Below are 8,621 nucleotides of genomic sequence, written 5' to 3' on the forward strand. Positions count from 1 at the left end.
ACTATCCGCCACCATTGTTGCAACCCCTATTACCAGTCTGTTCAACCTCTCTTTCGTTTTGTCCGAGATCCCTAAAGATTGGAAAGCTGCCGCGGTCATCCCCCTATTCAAATGGGATGACACTCTAGACCCAAACTGTTACAGACCTATATCCATCCTGCCCTGCCTTTCTAAAGTCTTTGAACGCCAAGTTAATAAACAGATCACTGACCATTTCGAATCCCACCGTACCTTCTCCGCTGTGCAATCCGGTTTCCGAGCTGGTCACGGGTGCACCTCAGCCACACTCAAGGTACTAAACGATATCATAACCGTCATCGATAAAATACAGTACTGTGCAGCCGTCTTCATCGACCTGGCCAAGGCTTTCGACTCTGTCAATCACCGTATTCTTATTGGCAGACTCAATAGCCTTGGTTTCTCAAATGACTGCCTCGCCTGGTTCACCAACTACTTCGCAGATAGAGTTCAGAGTGTAAAATCGGAGGGCCTGTTGTCCGGACCTCTGGCAGTCTCTATGGGGCTACCACAGGGTTCAATTCTCGGTCCGACTTTTTTCTCTGTATATATCAACGATGTCGCTCTTGCTGCGGGTGATTCCCTGATCCACCTCTACGCAGAAGACACCATTCTGTTTACATCTGTTCCTTCTTTGGACACTGTGTTAACTAACCTCCAAACAAGCTTCAATGCCATACAACCCTCCTTCCGTGGCCTCCAACTGCTCTTAAACGCTAGCAAAACCAAATGCATGCTTTTCAACCGTTCGCTGCCCGCACCCGCCCGCTCGACTAGCATCACTACTCTGGACGGTTCTGACCTAGAATACGTGGACAACTACAAATACCTAGGTGTCTGGCTAGACTGTAAACTCTCCTTCCAGACTCATATCAAACATCTCCAATCCAAAATCAAATCTAGAATCAGCTTTCTATTTAGCAACAAAGCCTCCTTCACTCGCGCCGCCAAACTTACCCTAGTAAAACTGACTATCTTACCGATCCTCGACTTCGGCGATGTCATCTACAAAATAGCTTCCAATACTCTACTCAGCAAATTGGATGCAGTCTATCACAGTGCCATCCGTTTTGTTACCAAAGTGCCTTATACCACCCACCACTGCGACCTGTATGCTCTAGTCGGCTGGCCCTCGCTACATATTCGTCGCCAGACCCACTGGCTCCAGGTCATCTACAAGTCTATGCTAGATAAAGCTTCACCTTATCTCAGCTCACTGGTCACGATAACAACACCCACCCGTAGCACGCGCTCCAGCAGGTATATCTCACTGGTCATCCCCAAAGCCAACACCTGCTTTGGCCACCTTTCCTTCCAGTTCTATGCTGCCAGTGACTGGAACGAATTGCAAAAATCGTTGAAGCTGGAGACTTACATTTCCCTCAATAACTTTAAACATCAGATATCTAAGCAGCTAACCGATCGCTGCAGCTGTACATAGTCCATCTGTAAATAGCCCACCCAATCTACCTACCTCATCCCCATATTGTTTTTATTTACTTTGCTGCTCTTTTACACACCAATATCACTACTTACACACCATCACCTGCTCATCATCATCTGCTCATCTATCACTCCAGTGTTAATCAGCTAAATTGTAATTACTCTGCTACTATGGCCTATTTATTGTCATACCTCCTCATGCCATTTGCACACACTGTATATAGACTTTCTTTTTCTCTATTGTGTTATTGACTGTACGCTTGTTTTATCGATGTGTAACTCTGTGTTGTTGTTTCTGTCGCACTGCTTTGCTTTATCTTGGCCAGGTCGCAGTTGTAAATGAGAACTTGTTCTCAACTACCTTACCTGGTTAAATAAAGGTGAAAAAATAAAAAATAAAATATGTGTCAGCTTCAATGGCGTTGCCTATGCTCTCTTCCCGTGTATCCTTTTTCAAATCCAGGCCTTGAGGTCCACAGCATTAATTATTTATTTTTCTCCTTAGGTGTGGTTGAGTAAAAGCTGGTTAACTTCTCTGCGCTACGGATCCCTTTAGCGGGATCATTTTCCTAAACAACCGCTGAATTGCAGGGCGCAAAATGTTACTACAAATATTTATAATCATGCAATCACAAGTGAAATATACCAAAACACAGTTTAGCTTGTTGTTAATCCACCTATCGTGTCAGATTTAGAAAATATGCTTTGCAGCGAAAGCAATCCAAGCTTTTGTGAGTGTATCAATCAATGCTACAACAGCTAGCCCCAAATTAGCATGGTCACGAAAGTCAGAAAAGGAATAAAATTCATCGTTTACCTTTGATAATCTTCGGATGTTTGCACTCACGAGACTCCCAGTTACACAATAAATGTTATTTTTGTTCGATAAATATTACTTTTATAACAAAAAAACGCCATTTGGGTTGAGCGTTATGTTCAGAAAACCAAAGCCTTGTTCTGTTCGACGAAAATTCCAAAAAGTATCCGTAATGTTCGTAGAAACATGTCAAATGTTTTTTATAATCAATCCTCAGGTTGTTTTTAACAAACATAATCGATAATATTTCAACCGGACCGTAACCTATTCAATAAAAGAGAGAAAGAAAATGGAGAGCTACCCCTCTCGCGCGCAGGAACTAATCAGAGAACACCTGACTAGTTTTGAAAAATCTCGCTCATTTTTCAAAATAAAAGCCTGAAACTATGTCTAAAGCCTGGTCACAGCCTGAGGAAGCCATTGGAAACGGAATCTGGTTGATACCCCTTTAAATGGAAGAAAGACGGGCCAGGAAACACAGATTTAAATTTTTAAAAATCACTTCCGGGTTAGATTTCCTCAGGTTTTCGCCTGCAGATTCAGTTTTGTTATACTCACAGACAATATTTTGACAGTTTTGGAAACTTTGGAGTATTTTCTATCCTAATCTGTAAATTATATGCATATTCTACGATCTGGACCTGAGAAATAGTCCGTTTACCTTGGAAACGTTATTTAAAAAAAGAAAAAAAGTCTGACCCCTAGCATCAAGAGGTTAAACTTCCAGGGAATAAAGCACCAGGAGCACCAGTGGACAGCAATGTTCTGGTTTGGGTACCTTTGAATATCAAACTGAAGATCCAATTAGTTCTTGCACCCCCTTGTGGACAAACTGAAATGGTACAACATGTTGCATTGCACCATTGTGGACCCTAACCCATAACAGAAAAGTTTTGAATAATTTCCCATAGCTTCATAGTTATGGGAAATGTTTGTTTTGAGATGGTTAGTTCTAACTGTATAGAAAGACCAGTATCAGGGTCGTCCCTCAGGAGACTGGTACCATGTCCAGTGTGTTCCAGGCTCAGATGTATCTCAACTATCTGCACACTCACTGTACCAGATTTTCCCAACGAATCGTGCCATGGTCATCAACCTATGATGGATGAACAACAAAGTCCTGACCGTGTAGAAAACAACTTAACCATCAATATTTTCCAGGAACCGGGAAGTCACTGTACTAGTGATGCAATTCATCTGGCAGAAGAGGGTACTGATTAAGCAGGTGCAAGAAACAAGAACTTAACAACTTTTTATTTCTATATACATAAACTTGCATCAGTGAATCATTAAACATCTTTACAAACCCCTAGCTACCACCGACACTTATCTACAGGAAAAGTGGAGATTACATTTTACAGCAGCTAGGTCTACACTTAAATGCCTCAAACAAGTAGTACAAAAAACTGCTTTATTTAAAAACATATAAAGGGGATAAAAGGAGTTCAGTCACTCTGCTGCTGCCCCCCTTGCCTCGTTTCCCTGTGGTTTTAGCTTCAGGAGCAGCAGTGCCTCCTTCATCACCCTCTGCAGGCTTCTGGAAAGCTTTGGCCTTTGCACCCTTCTTGGCTGCCCCTTCACCCTTGGTAGACTTCTGTGCTTTGTGTTGATCCTCAGCTGTCCCCTCTTCCCCATTGTCCTATTCGACTTGGGCTTCTTAGCAGGGGCCACCTTGGAAGCAGATGCTTTTCCGGACTTCCTGAGTTTTGCATCCTGAAAGATGAAAATGACAGGTTTGCAATGCTGCTGGTTTGTGGTAGCATTTACAGCATTTAAAGTGTAAGAAAAAGTCCCTATACACCAAAACCACTTGAACAATGCCAATAGTCAGAACATAACTGACCACACTTGCCTCTGAAGGTTTCTCCTTCTGCTTTTTGGCTGTAGCCTTTTTCTTCTCAGCTTCTAGAGACAAGAGTTAGTGTGTATGCATGCAATCCTGGACACAATGAGGAGAAGTGAGATACCCATACAAGTCATTGAATGAGCAATGTTAAATGTCCTCCATTACAATGGGTGTAGCTCAATAACAATGATCCCATACAATTGGGCAGATTATAGGGTGATGTCTAAATCCTAGGAGTGATGAGCACAATCAATTCAGTGGATTCAGTTTACCGGCTTCCTTGTCCTTAGTCTTCTTGGCTTCAACCTTGGCAGCCTTTGGAGCCTTCTCTACATTGGGATCAGTGTTCTCTGTGGCCTTTGGCTTGGGCTCCTTGACCCTACCCCTGACTGCAAGCTGGTAAGGGAGAGTGATCACACATTGAGCTACATTATATTAAACACCAAGCCCATGTTCAACATGTTTGTCATAATGTTGACTTATCTAATAAACACCACTTTATATTCAAAACTGGTACCATGAAGTTTGATTCATTTGGCAAGTAAGCTACTATCACATTCAGAAAATAAAGTCCATTCAACTTGGATCACATTTTTCTTGATTTAATTACTTGGGTTAACAAAGCCTAGTTGCCACAAGGAGCCTATTAAAGTAACTGTCCAGTGGAGATCTCAGTTTATATTCATCCTGTGATGTTACGTTTGTGATGTTACGTTTGATGCCTGAGCTCAGAGGCATGCGTTGAAATCACAGTGTGCCGATGCCCGTATCACTTTATCAGAAGCACGTGATCAATGACGTCCAAAGCTTCATTTCGTCGAACAACCACCTGATTGGTAGAAGACAAAAAGGCTACACTGCACACACACTCTATGGGGTGTGGGACATAATCTATAATAATTTGGCTGCTCTAAATTCTTTAGACCAGCAGGTGCCACTAGTGTGCACTTGATCAAAGCCTTGAGAATATAACCTATTTTAGACAATTAGCTGGAAAATCTCAATGCTCCAGGAAGCTTTGTTTCCCCATCACTAATCCTATTTGTAGCCAAAGCATAATAAAATTTTTTTTAAAACAAACACCTAGACTTGTTACACAAAACATACAGTTTCGATAATGCTTGCCATTTCCTCATTAAACATTATATCGTGTTGGCTCACTGGCTGAGCTGGCCAATCATTTAATATTGATTTGATTTAATATTTCTTTATACAGGTATATGCCCACACCATTCTGTTGTTGGGGTACGTCCAGGGCCTGATTAACAAAGGGGCTTCCCGGGGCTGACGCGGTTTACCTGAACAGGCGCTGACATTTAGGTATCAGTTAGAGCATTCAAGGTAAACTGATCAGTCCGAGTAGTGTGAACTCGCTTCTTCTTCTCTCCTCCGTCCTTCCTTCCATCCTTTCCTTTCCTTTACTGTGCTTATCAGTTTACCTTCACTGCTCTGGCATATTATTAAACATGACTCACCAAACATAAATGAAATATGAAAACCCTTCTACATTTTAGAGACCATCAAACTCTTAACCACAAATGCAGGGTTTTTGTAGTTAAACTTTGTGCAGCAGTCAAAAACTTCAAACAGAAGTCGAAGATAAATATTTTAAGTTAGTTTGTTGGTTATAAAAATCAAATTGTCGGCAGTAATGATACAAAATAAAGCTTGAGAACCTAAAAATAATTACAGATAAATGATTCTGAATGTTCAGCCTCCTTGTCCTCTGCAACATGACATTAGCCCACAGTTGTCATATGAGACATCTGTGGTTTTCCTGTGAACAATCTCCGCATCTGCTTTTCTATTGAAACATGTATTCTTTGTCCCAGTCACAGCCACCATCTTCTGTAAAGTCAGACTAACAGTATGTATGTAGCTCTCTAAATAATTACGTTGTTCATCCCTGATATGGCTGGTCATCTGTTTTTGCTCATACTCCTTTTCGGTGAGTTATTTTTCCATTCCATCTGTTTGTGCTACAGGATATTTCATTCTTCTTTCTAGTCTTTTAGTCTTTTACTTTAGGAACTCTTAATATTTCAACATGTTATGGTTATAATAAGTGTGTCTTATTCCACTGATCATCCTATTGATTTATATTTCTCTGTCATTATTTTACATTTTGTTCAGATAAGAATGACCACTGCTTGATAACATGGCTGTGAATGCGTTATGGGCTATTCCGCTTCGCCAACTTGTGTAAAGTGTTCCCATCTCATGTTTTCTTATTTTTCATAATGGCAAAAAGAGCATGTTAATGACCAATTTTGTTATGTCTAGATACCTTCCAGTACCTCGAAGCCAAAGGTCAGTATCATTATTATGAATTTAAAGCTGCAATATGTAACTTTTTGGGCTACCAGACAAAACAACGGGTTACCAAAATATTCAAATAATGATTGACATATTTTCAATAAAAATGTTATTTTGATGAATTCATCCATAAGATTTCATCCTGCCACGAGATGCTGTATACACTGGGTATACAAAACATTAACATGACATAGACTGACCAGGAAAATCCAGGTGAAAGCTATGATCCCTTATTGATGTCACTTGTTAAAGCCATTTAAATCAATAAATAGATGAAGGGGAGGAGACAGATTGAAGACATGTATTGTGTATGTATACCATTCAGAGGGGGAAAGGGCAAGATTTAAGTGCCTTTGAACGGGATATGGTAGCAGGTGCCAGAACTGCAACAGTGCTGGGTTTTTCACGCTCAATAGTTTCCTGTATCAAGAATGGTCCACCACCCTAAGGACATCCTGGAAACTTGACACAACTGTGGGAAGGATTGGAGTCAACATGGGTCAGCATCCCTGTGGAATGCTTTCGACACATTGTAAAATCCATGCCAAGACTGTTTGGTACACTCCGTGTAGTCCCGACACAAATCTAGGGTTGGTACCCAAGCCAGCTGGTCGATCATTCTAAATGTTCCATTGTCATGATGGCTGTCAATGTTCTTATGCCTTGCTTGCTAGCAACTTCGGCTAACACAGTCACGTCAAACAGTGCAGCCAGAATAACAGCAAAGAAGCTGCATTTGCATTTGTTTAAGCTGTTTTCTATAGATTTTTGGGGGGATTCAGCCATAACAATGAGCAATTGACACGATGCGCGATTTTGCCTGGCATAGAAAATGTGCTCTCTCTCCAGGACACTATTCAGAGGAGCTAGCCAACTACAGTACAAAGTTAACATAATCACTTCAAACTGAAGCTGGAATGACAGTAAATTAGCTGCATTTCGTGTTTTTCTATTGGCATTTCTTTGTATATATCCATAAAAATTATACTGATTCCTGATTTTGACTGGCTAAGAAAAGCTGCCAGACTGTCTCATCCCGACACATTCGTTCATTACTATGGGGCAGCTGGAGGTGATCAAATGTCAATATTGAAACAATGTTGCAAACGTCGGAGACAGACAGCAAGGTAAATACAAATCTCTGCTGTTGAAAACCAAATGCTAGTCTAAAATAAATGGGATATAATATCTAAATGCTTTTTACAGTGGAGATCAAGTCTATAAATTGCCTGGCTGGGCTGATGAGATAGTGGATTGAGCAGTCAAATGGAATAGTGAATAGACAATTTTTTTGTGTTTGCAAACGTTTGGCGCATCTCCCTCATGCGGCAACATTTGCAAACACAAAAAATAGTCTATTCACTATTCCATTTGACTGCTCAATCCACTATGGTGACAGAACATGGGGGAGTTTTTCTAGAACGCCAACAAAAAAAGCCTTTATTTACATGTTGCATATGTTTGCATTTCATACTACTTTTGGATTATAATTGGAGTTTAAGGCTCATATGAATGTCCTGCTTAATATAATGTTTGTGTCGTCATCGCAAATCAACCGCATTATACTTAAAAATAACTTAAACTTCAACCAGTAAAATGTCTCTTTGGCTAACTTTTGCTACAGCCTATTGCTATGTCAGGGAGTGTTTAGCATTCTAGCTAACAACTTGCTGCATCCAAAATAGTTATTTTACAAAGATCACAACCAAATATAATCTTAGTGACTGTTCAAGCAAGAATCAAAACATCATTGTAAGCGTAGGAGAGCTACCCAAAAGTGATTTTGTTTAGAACTAATAAAAGCGTAAATCTAGGCTATGTTGAATGGGCGCAGATGGCGTGGCTTTCTTACTACAGCCAAGAGTTACGCGCATCTGTACATGACGTCACTGTGTCATTCACTGGAAAGTATGGAAAGCCATTTGGGTCTTTGCATTTCAAACAAGATACACGTGAAATAACACTGTTTGATGCGTCAAATAACACTATTTGAAGCGTAAAATAAGCTTGTTGACCAATCAGGACCTGGATATGACTGTACGTCACATAATAATTTAACACTTTATAATAACATAATAATGTATAATAATTTATAATATAATAATAATTATTACATAATAATTTAATAATTTTTTACGTAGTTATTACAGCTTGATTACACTATCACTTCTATTTCATATG

The sequence above is a fragment of the Salvelinus namaycush genome, chromosome 2, assembly GCF_016432855.1.
Source record: "Salvelinus namaycush isolate Seneca chromosome 2, SaNama_1.0, whole genome shotgun sequence".
Taxonomy (NCBI): Eukaryota; Metazoa; Chordata; class Actinopteri; order Salmoniformes; family Salmonidae; genus Salvelinus; species Salvelinus namaycush.